This window comes from Nanorana parkeri, unplaced genomic scaffold (assembly GCF_000935625.1).
Source record: "Nanorana parkeri isolate BGI_ZX_2015 unplaced genomic scaffold, ASM93562v1 scaffold201, whole genome shotgun sequence".
Taxonomy (NCBI): Eukaryota; Metazoa; Chordata; class Amphibia; order Anura; family Dicroglossidae; genus Nanorana; species Nanorana parkeri.
The window spans coordinates 1,215,523-1,226,217 of NW_017306469.1; the positions used below are offsets into that span (position 1 = coordinate 1,215,523).

General features: G+C 39.1%; 1 protein-coding gene across 1 annotated transcript in view; it reads right to left on the reverse strand.

Annotated features, from left to right (window-relative positions):
- The window catches only part of LOC108786298 (tenascin-R-like), a 197,533-nt gene extending 187,505 nt beyond the window's left edge, over nucleotides 1-10,028 (reverse strand). The window contains exon 1 of the mRNA XM_018555557.1: nucleotides 10,014-10,028. The gene's annotated coding sequence lies outside the window, so the exon portion shown is untranslated. The remainder of the gene's footprint in view (nucleotides 1-10,013) is intronic.
- Between the last annotated feature and the right edge of the window lie 667 nt (nucleotides 10,029-10,695).

Below are 10,695 nucleotides of genomic sequence, written 5' to 3' on the forward strand. Positions count from 1 at the left end.
TGCACTTTAACTGCATCCCAATTAAAAAGTTTTGCTTTTATAGTTAAACAAGTTTAGAGGACAACCTGTGGTTCAGTTTCTGGTAAATATGGCTAGGTTGAGTCACCCACTGGTTTCTTGTATCTCTCAGAGATTACAGTGGAAAGAACACTAAATGGGATCACAGGTCTGCCCACTTGCCAATGCCATTATTAGGGGGTTTTATTCTGTAAGAGTTGATGGGAAGAAGAGGGTCAGGGCAAATCCTGGGGTCCTTGGAATAAATACCTAGTTATCAGCATCCACCAAAAAGGAAACTATTATTGGGTGCTATGACCATTTAACTTTATTTGTAATAAGCACAGACACCTAACAGCTGCAGAATAGTCCCCTTTCACACTTGCATGTAAGCGGTTTTAGCTTTTTTTGGAACTTTTTTTACAGGTTCTTTCAGGCATCTCTAGGGACATGTCTGAAAAGAGCCTCTTGGACTTTTTCGAGCTTCAAGCTATAAGTGACGCAAAGCTCAAGTGTGAATGGGCATGAAAAAATGTAATTCTTCATGTTCGGCGTTGTTGGGTTTCAAGAAACCCTCACAAAAATGCCCCGGTGTGAATGGGGGCTGTTTGTGAAATGTTTCTGAAAATCACACGAAACATAGTCAAATATATTTTTTTCTTTCTATGCTTACAGATTATAACTATGTTCCTTGTGTCTCTTTTTCAGCACTGAGCTAACTGTGGTGCGCATGGAGTGTTCAGCCTTACCACTACCAGTGTTATACCTAAGACAGGTAGGACGTTTTTATTATTATTATCTCTTACATAGTTTCTGAATGTGACTGTCTAATAGGGACAGTTTTTGAAGTTTTTTTTCTCTGGAAATATCCTTGCTCTTCAGTACTAACCAGTTGTGTCATACAGTTCATCTTTGACTGCTAAACACAACTTTGCTTAAGGTAATCTTTATTAGGAACAGTCAATTACGTTCCCAAAAAGTTTTAATATTTCTGTTTTCTAAAATAAAAGTGTTATTTGCACTAGATGTGGATAGATACACATTACTATTCTCAAATGCAATTGTTTTTTCTGAGTGCATTCATAAGCTATTTTCTTTAATGTCCCATGTGATTGTTTTGCTATGATTATGTCAGATCTTTAAAGCCTTTGCATGTAAATTGTACATGTTTCCACTATCATCTTCCAGAAGTTTGTCTGATATTTTAGTCACAGAAATGGGCATGTAGAAAGGGTACAAACACTGACACGGTTATTCACTAAAGGGTTAACAGTTTGGAGAAGGCAGGAGAAGTGAACAATCTAGGTCAAAATAACTGATTTGGAAACACTCTATAATTAAGCTTGCTTTCCAGCTCAACTATGTTGTCCTAGATTGTTCACCTCTCCCTCCTTCTCCAAACTCTTCACCTTTTTGTGAATAACCCTGTCCTGAGCCATTTGCAGGCATTCAATCGTCTAAATTCACATACAGTACATAGGTAAAGGATTGAGTAGCCCCAGGCATAAGAGAGAGGTTTGACTTGCAGGTAAAGATTACCCTCAGATGCTGAGTATTTGTATTTATGTCTATGAAGCGGCAAGGGGGAAGAAGCTGAGCCAGTTTACCCTGATCGGAGAAAGTACAGTGACTAACCATTTTATTCTGACACGTCTCCGTGTCAGAATAATAAAAGAAAAAGCAGTGTTTCTCTCCTGGGCGGCCGGGAGCGGGAGACTCCCGGAGCGCCTGGAAGAGTTAGGCTGTTTGTAGATCAGTGTCCCTGATTAGCTGGTAACCAGGAACGCTTATCTCTCTGCAAGTGGCCGGAGCCAACCAATATCATATTGCTGGAGAACAAAAAAGACATACAAGGCCTCTGTATTTCTTTTTTCTCCACACAGCACAACCCTATAGCAGTTTATACAGGGGTCTATTCACTAAGCTGCCGTAGGCAGACGAGTGAAAGACCGACCTGAAGTGAAGTGAGCCGAACGCTGTTCGGCTATTCACTTCAGGCTGGTATGGCTGATTTCAGCAGTATATCGGCCGAAATCAGCCGTACATCGGGTGGCTTCATGTGGCTTCGGGTCGGCCGAACATGCTCAGTTCGACTCAGCCGATCCAACATCTGGCAGGTTACTCGCTGCTGTTTGGTCTATTCTTATAGATGCCAAACAGCAGTGAGTGAATAAATAATGAGCACCTAACCCTTCCACAGCAAGGGAAAGCTTTTAAAATGTCCAGAGTTCTTCTTTAAAATGCAGTGCATTTTGGCTGCCACTGACTAGCAATAACCCTAGTAACCTGTTTCTTCTTACAATGTCTCATGGGTCATTATCCCGTGTATAAAGCTACCTGTGTTGGGTTTAGGTTTGGCACACTTTCCAGTTTTCTGAGATGAGAAAGAGAGTGTTTAGTGCTAATATACTTAAAGAAAAGAGACACCCTTGCCTCATCTCACGTCATGCAGACCATGAACAATTCATCAGCAAAATACATACTTTTGGGAATTTATAGATGCCTGCAGCTGTCAACTTCAGCCAAAAAAATGTACTACAAAAAAAAACAAATCAGCTAAATACACTGGTGCATTACCCCTTCATACTAGCACATGAAAATAAGCATTGATTTAGATGTTGGACATAAAATGTAGAGCATCATATATATTTTTAGTGTCCCAAACATTCTGCTAACGTTCTGCAACGTTCAGGGCATGATCAATTCATATAAGTTATTACAAGATAAAGCAGTGTTGAGTGATGTGTGGGAATCAGTTAGTTTCCACCTGAGTGCAATTTCATTTTAAATATACCAAAGGTTTCAATACATACCCAAGTCATTGGTGGAAAGTATCAGTTCTACCAACTCAAGTAATATTCAGAAATTCTACTCATATAACAAAATCTAGAGGCCTGGGTGTACCGAGATATTGAAATGCTGGATTTGTAACATCTGGCTAAGGCTCTGCAAAGTAATCTTTGCTTCAATAACACTGACTTAAAATACCATGGAAATAGGTAACAGTAGATATACCGTATGCAAGATTTATTGAACTTTTCCTCACCTTAGAAGGCCTTTTGAACTCTTTTTTTCTGCAACATATGTATGGCTTCTGCCATAAGACAGGAATTAAATGCAGTTTACCGCTCCCATCTCCCTATGGGCCTGTCGAACAGTTGTAGAACCAGAAGGTCTACTGGAAAATTATGACTTATTAAACATGGCCCTAAGTGCTCTAACACTCCGTCTGTTATCTTAAGTGGGAAGAACAGAATTGTTTACTCTCGGAGCAGCATGTTGTTCCCCTTGTCCTGGAGTTACATGTGTATTGCTTGCAGCTAACCAGTTACAGCCCATACAGCTGTGTGCTCAGCAACCCGTGCACCAGCAGAACAGCTGTGCATCCCAAGATAGCAGAGATTCCTGTCTCCCATGCACAGGCTCCACACAAATGGCAATAGCAAGCTGGCTGAAAAGTGCAGGTGAAAGCTGGCATAAAAAATAACAGGGGAGCAGAGATCCTCATTACCGGCTGCACCAGGGAAAGATGCTCGGCTGCTCGAATAATTAGCTCCCTCTAATCTCTGGAGTATCCAGCTCCAGAGGAAGGGACCAGGGGCAATCTTAAGCTAATGAGAAGAGATTTTCTAAGATACAGAGAGGATAACGGAAAAGAAAAGGAGAAGGAATGAAGGAAGCAATAAGACTGTGGAACCACCAGGTTTATTACAGGGAGAGAAGGGTGAAGGGATGCTGTGATGGAGGTGTCAATGCAGGGTAGAGTTGTCAGTGTGGTTTCTTGTTTGCTGAAAGTGTCACTATAAGCTGTAATAGGTTTTATATAATGGAAGTGTCAATGAAAAAGTGTAACATGTATAATATGATGAGGCTTCACTGCAAGTGGGGGCTGTTAGTGTTGGTTATGTAAGATGATGAAGGTGTCAGTGAAAGCTGTAACATGTTATACAGACTTGGAAAAAAAAAAATATCACGGCAATATACAGTATATCTTATAATGGGACAGGTTCAACTGGTTTTGGCAGCAGTAAACCAAACACAGGACAGGGACACCGAGGAACAGTCTAAACAGCTTTGCCTTGCACCTTTATTCAGCCAGGCAGTGAAGAAACACAGTTTCAGTGCAGGAGGGTTTTGCACAGCAAGTCCATAGCATAAAGCAAACAAAACATTTGCACGTCTGAGCAACTAACTAAACCCAGGTCAATTCCTGACTAACAGGGTGCACCCTAATGGGTTCCCCAAACAAAAAGGCAGCACCTGTTCCATTTTAGCTTTCTGTCATTATTCAGAGAGAGAGAGAGAGAGCCCTAAGCATCAGTCAGCTAACACATTTGTATATGGGCCTGTGGACAGCTGAGACTAATAATGAAGGTCCGGCTAAGCCGGAAACTGTTGCATTGAAATTAAAACACTCACACACTTTAACTATATTTCATTACAAATACATTTCTTAAGTGCTCAACCTGCTGGATGTTTATATACATCTCACAGGACTGATATGATGTGATGCAGATGTTCTTGTGGGATAGTAAACCATTTTTCTGATGAATAAAGCTAAAAATCCACAGTCAGATTTTGCTTAGATTGCATTTGTTGGATCAGCAAAATTGGGCAACAACTATATAAAATACAGATTGTTTACGTAGGCCTCACATCCCAGAGTTGCTGGTAAATCCTAAATAGATTGTACAAACAATTGGTGTGTTTGGATTAAAGTATACCTGCACTTGTCAAAAATGTAGGAACCTATAGGTGATGTTGATTATTATGCACCATATTGTACAAAAGCGTTCTGAAGCATAAGATAAAGATAAAGTCTGCTACATAGGTAGGTGGTGCATCTATAGGGTTGCCACCTGTCCAGGATTCAACCGGACAGTCCGGGTTTTGAATACTGTGTCCGGGTTTCATGGCAGCAGAAACAAGATGTCAGGCAGACAGGGGCAACCAAAATTAAGATAGGGGCTACTGGCCCCCCACTGAAAATAGTCTCAACTGTGATATTTCCATATGTATGGGTGGCGCTATTTACATATGAATAAGCTAAAACTCATTCTCCCAAAAAAATGTCCGCACGTCGCTAGAGTGTTCGGGTTTCGCTTGAAGAAAAGTTGACAACCCTATGCATATATCCTGTAAAGCTTATATTTAGTGAATAATGAACAGCAAGAGAATCAAGGTTGGTAAAGGCGGCTGTGGTAGCAATGTTACTTCTGTATACTAGATGTAAATAATTAGTGGACCTTTTACATACTTTAAGAATTGATTAGTTCCTATGGCTCCCAAACTGAGCTAACTTTAGGAAAACCTAACTCCAACTGGTTATACCTGAATTACATATTGATAAGTAAGGGGAAAAATTATCCTAACACGTTAAGACGCACTGACAGACCCGCCATACCTTGATAACATCTTGTGACAAAACGCATCGGGGTGGGCCTGTATATCACGGCACATTAAACAGTCTGAAGAGTACTCTACTATCTGCAGCTGACCTGTCAGTGAAAAAAATCTTTTATTTATAATTTTTAACTCCATTTTGTAAACGCTATGGAGATCGGTTTTTATGACTTTCAATAAATCTTTGTTTAATACACTATGAGCCTTGCCGCTCTGTCCTCTCTCCTTTTCCGGATTTAAATCTCTATCCTGAGACTCCGAACCACGACGCCCCCTGGAAACTTTACAAGAAAACCCTACAAAGCGCATTATCAGTTCCCTCCCTGATACGCTGAAATAAGAAAGGAACGTGACACAAGAACGCAATCTTCTTCCTGGAACAACAGATAGGCTTCATCCTTCCGTCACCCGATCATCTCCTCATGGCAATGGAACGGAATATTTGACGGAACACGGCAGCCTTCCCGGGATAACTAGATCGTTTTCGTTCTTCTGACATCTGGTGAGTGCGTTCCCTACGGGGGTTTCTCCTTCAGACAAGCATTCCCCCTTGGCACTTCAGATGTGGACATATGTCCCTTATTCTACAATAAGTTTCCATGAATAAGACTTCATGGGACATTGATATATTATTTTTCCATTCATAGTCTTATGATTATATTTATTTATACAATTGTAATTATATACACTTTTTCCATGGTACATAATTTCATGTTCATATAAGTGTACGAATTATGTACAAGTTTTATATATACCGTATATACTCGAGTATAAGCCGAGATTTTCAGCCCATTTTTTTGGCTGAAAAATGCCCCCCTCGGCTTATACTCGAGTCAGCGTCAGGTGTCTTCTTACTTACCTCGCCGAGCGTCGCGTCACTGCTGCTCCGGTGGGCGGCGCTCCGAGCGGGGTCATCTGGCAGTCTCCGGACATATTTTATTATTTATTATTTTTTACCGATGTGCTTCCTGGGCACCTATAGTTTTTCATTTTGACTGTGTTCTAATTTCCCCTTCGAGGAAAGATCCACACTGTTTGCCACACAGTATCTATATATACTTATCTCACACTGTTAGTTGTTGAAGAAACACACGATTTGACACTTTATATTTAATTCATTTCTTTTAATATTTTTTTTATTCTATTATATTATATTGGCTTTTGATGATTATACCGTGAGGCTCAGAGCACTGTATCATTGATTAATTAATTAACACACTAAATTACATATATTATGGAGTATGAAAGTTACAGCTAGTGGTTATATAATGTCAGTCAGCATTGTATGGGATTAAAGGCTACTTTAATCGGATTCCTCTTATGGTAAAGGGTAGAAATGCAGCTGATTCATTTCAACCTCTGGTGTGTTGACATTTGGCACCCTGACTGGTTGTAAGTTGCAATATGAACATCCAAAGCTGGTCTATCGTTCAAAAAAAAACCTGGTTAGAAATATATTTTATTGTGCATTGTACATATACTACATTTTATAGCAAGAGTTGGTTCTGCTGCATTTACCTAAATAACCTCTGCCTGATTTTTTTTTCATTTGATTTTAATTTTCAGTGAAAAGTAGGTAAGCTGTAGTGTTGGACCACTCTTTTTTTTTAATTGAACATGAATAATGACTAGTTGGGTACTTTTGGGGAATATTTTTATAATATACATTATGTATCGCTTTACTCATTATTGTGTAACAGGGATTGAGGTAAAATTATAAATTATTGCTTTGCATCAATATGAAACCTGAATTTTTGTCTAAGCACAGTAGGTTTGTACGTGGGAGAAGCTGAGATTAAAGAATTCAAGTCTAATTAAAAAGTAAGGGAAATGTTTCAAATTGAAGAGCTATTCAAAATCAAATATAACTAGAAAGATATTTAACAATTTCCTGCAAGGGCAACTGATATTCAATGCAAAGCATGAGACCTTCAAAATGCTGTGTCTATGCCTATTCTATCCACTGCATCAATGACAACACAGTTTACCTAGTAATAGCATGTGGTCACCGTTCACTCCAATGAATATCCACCTGTTTAAAATCTAGTCCATAGCTGCTGCATTAAATAATAAAGTGGCACCCTTTCTTTCCTCATTTCTAGGAAATACTTTCCCCCTCTAGAAACTAAAAATTGCACAGTATGGTCCTGTCCTCTGACTCCCAAATGTCAAAGTGGTACAGTGCACCTTTACCATAGGGTATGCACTGCACATTAGAGGAAAGGAAATTCCAATAACACAGAACCTACCGTGCTGCCTACTTTGGACAGGAGATATGGTGGAAGCAGTGCAGGGACAAGATCCCCTCAAGATACACAACCCTAACCCTAACCCTAATAGGGCTTTCTTTAAGGGGCATTGTCTTAAAAGATTTATTTCATTTCCAATATATTTAAAAGGCAAAATAATGTAAGGCATAGAGAAAATACAAATTTTTTCCCATTTTGACTAGTGTTCATTTTTAAAGATCAAGGGTAACAATAAATATTACATTTCAGCTTTATTTTGACATGTGTCCCATTTATCGAGACCAAAAATAATGTTTCTAATACAAAAGCAGAATAAATGTATTAAAAAATAAAATAAAGGTTTTTCTTTATTTTTGTGTGCATTTTTAAAAAATGGTAATGCGACAAAAAAAACAATGAACCAAATGAAGAAAAAAAACGAAAACAAATGTTATGTGAACAGTAAAATGAAAAACAAAATAAGCAAAAAAAGCTAAAGAGAGATCAAGGAGAGGAAATAGTAAATCAGAGCTAATTATGTGTAATAGGTAGATACTTTCATTCAACTATAAAACTAAGCTTTGCTATCTGATTTCAGGGTTCCTTAAGCAACTCATCTGTAAAACAAACCCAACACATATAATCTGCATTCAGTTCCTCTGACATCGGGAAATGAAAGCTGATTTACTAAAGAAGTTGACAATCTTCACACAAGGAAGATTGCCAATCATGTGCAGATAAAATAAATGCACATGAATTTGCTTATGACATGACTGGATAATTGAAGTGAGTCTTCACTCTTTTATGAGTGAAGGTTCTCAATACTCTTTGTGAATATGATGTATTTTTTTTACAAATAACCTTAATTTATGAATGAGTGCCCTAGATCTTTATTGCTGATATACAGCTATGAGGCTGTAGGCACTGAGGCGCTAATGCACTTGGAAGTGCATTGCTAGTTTACTGGAGGAATTCAAACCAAAAGGTCCACTTAGCTAGTAGTGACATGTGTCATATGAGACATATGACATCTACAAACTAAAGACCTATGGACTTAAAGCATGTTTCTTACCCTGCTGTGTTGTATCTGATACTGGATTTGCAATAATGGTTTTTGCACCTTAATGATGTACTATATGTACTATATGTACTATAATAAATAAAATAAAAGCTCAGAGATATATTTTACAGAGCATAGATGATCGAATTGAGCACATATGCAAGTATGAAATTGCAAAAGTAAAGTGGGAAGAGCTACAGAAAGTACACGAGAGAGCAAATCTCTTGTCAATAAAGTGTACCTAATTAGAAAGCAAAACCAGGCTAAGCTAATGAAAAGCCACCGCATGCAAGACTATGTGGCCTCAATCACACTGTTGAGAGCCGGCCCGTACAGATCCGTGCGGCGTGCACGGCCCTGTCGGGCCACTACGGGGAAGGACAGGTGCTACGTGTGATTGTACGCAGCAACCTGTTTTTCTCTATGGGAGTACGCCGCCGTATGCTCACCCAAACTGCACATCCATCCGGGTGCGGGTTTCCATACTCGTATGCAGACAGGATGGATCTGGGCTGGATTCACTCATAACTATATAGTCCTATGAAAACTCTGACTCAAGGAAAGAAAATATATTTTCTCACATTCCTTGATGACTGCTCAAGGAATACTGTGTTTTACCAGCAGGGATGACATTCCAGATAAACTTTAACATTATCCTGTACAAGTGGTAAAACACAAGCTATTCTGAGGAAGCATGGAATAATGTCCAAGACTACTGTACCATGCAATTCAGAACAAAATGGTGTTACAAGGAGAATGAACCACGCTTTATGTGAAAGTAGCAGAAGCTTGTTTTTTTTATGTGGCTATGCCAAAAACATATTGGGGAGAGGCAATCACAGCCTGCTATCTCCAAAACTGCTTCTGTGAAGAAGCAAAAGAGAAAGCTCCATATGAGCTATGGAATGGAAAGAAGCCTGACCTGATACACATCAAAATCTGTGGAAGCAATGCATAGGTATATATTCCTAAACAAAAGTGCACAAAATGGAAACCATATGCTAAGGTAGATATATTTGTCAACTACAGTCAGTCTGCATCCAGACACCATTAAGGTAACAATCAGCAGAAGTGCAATTGTAATGAAACGCCTATGCGTCAAAAGCCTCATGAAGCAACACAGTCAGCATTGTGCAAACGATAACCTGACCAAGAAGCCCCAACATTACTGCAGGAAAAGGAACAGAACATCACTGAAACTGAAATCGGCATCAGTGATAAATCCACTGAAACGTACGGAGCTGAACCACAAACAACTTAAATTAGAAAATCTGTGATATCCAATAAGGGCATCGCAGCTAGATGTTTGTCTTATATTGCTCGAACAGTGCCACAGCCTGAGCCAGCATCATAGGAAGAAATGCAAATGCTATCTGCTCATGAGAAGCAAATGTGGATTAAAGCATTAGATGCTATGACAATACGGACAAGCAGTGGCAGCACTTTTTTTTTACATTACATCAACTACATGTCCAGATACAGGCAGCCCCCGGGTTACGAACAAGATAGGCACTGTAGGTTTGTTCTTACGTTGAATTTGTATGTAAGTTGGAACAGGTACATTTTTTTAAGTGTAACTCCAGGCAAAAATTGTCTTTGTTTTGTTTTGGATAGCATAGGGAAGTGTTTACCGCCTGTAAAGTTTGTTTTGCAGTGTGTGAATGTGGCTGTTTCAAACCACTTTGCTCGAAGTTCAACACCTCTTTTTTTTTGGAGGGTAATGAACATAAAATAGGAAGGTTATCCAGAGGGTATAGATCCACTTTTAAACAAAAAAAAAAGAAAGTTTGGTCCTACAAAATCCAAGTGTTTATCTTTACTATAACAAACATAGGAGGTACGTGTCCTCCCGAAGTCCCACAATCTGGCACAAAAAGAATTTGCTATGTAATAGACTTTTAATAAAACCCCAGGATGCAGGGAATTTTGATGCAGGTCCACCATATAGCTAAAGGTCAGACTAATATGTAATGAGATCACAACCTTAGCTCTGAATTCAAATACAAG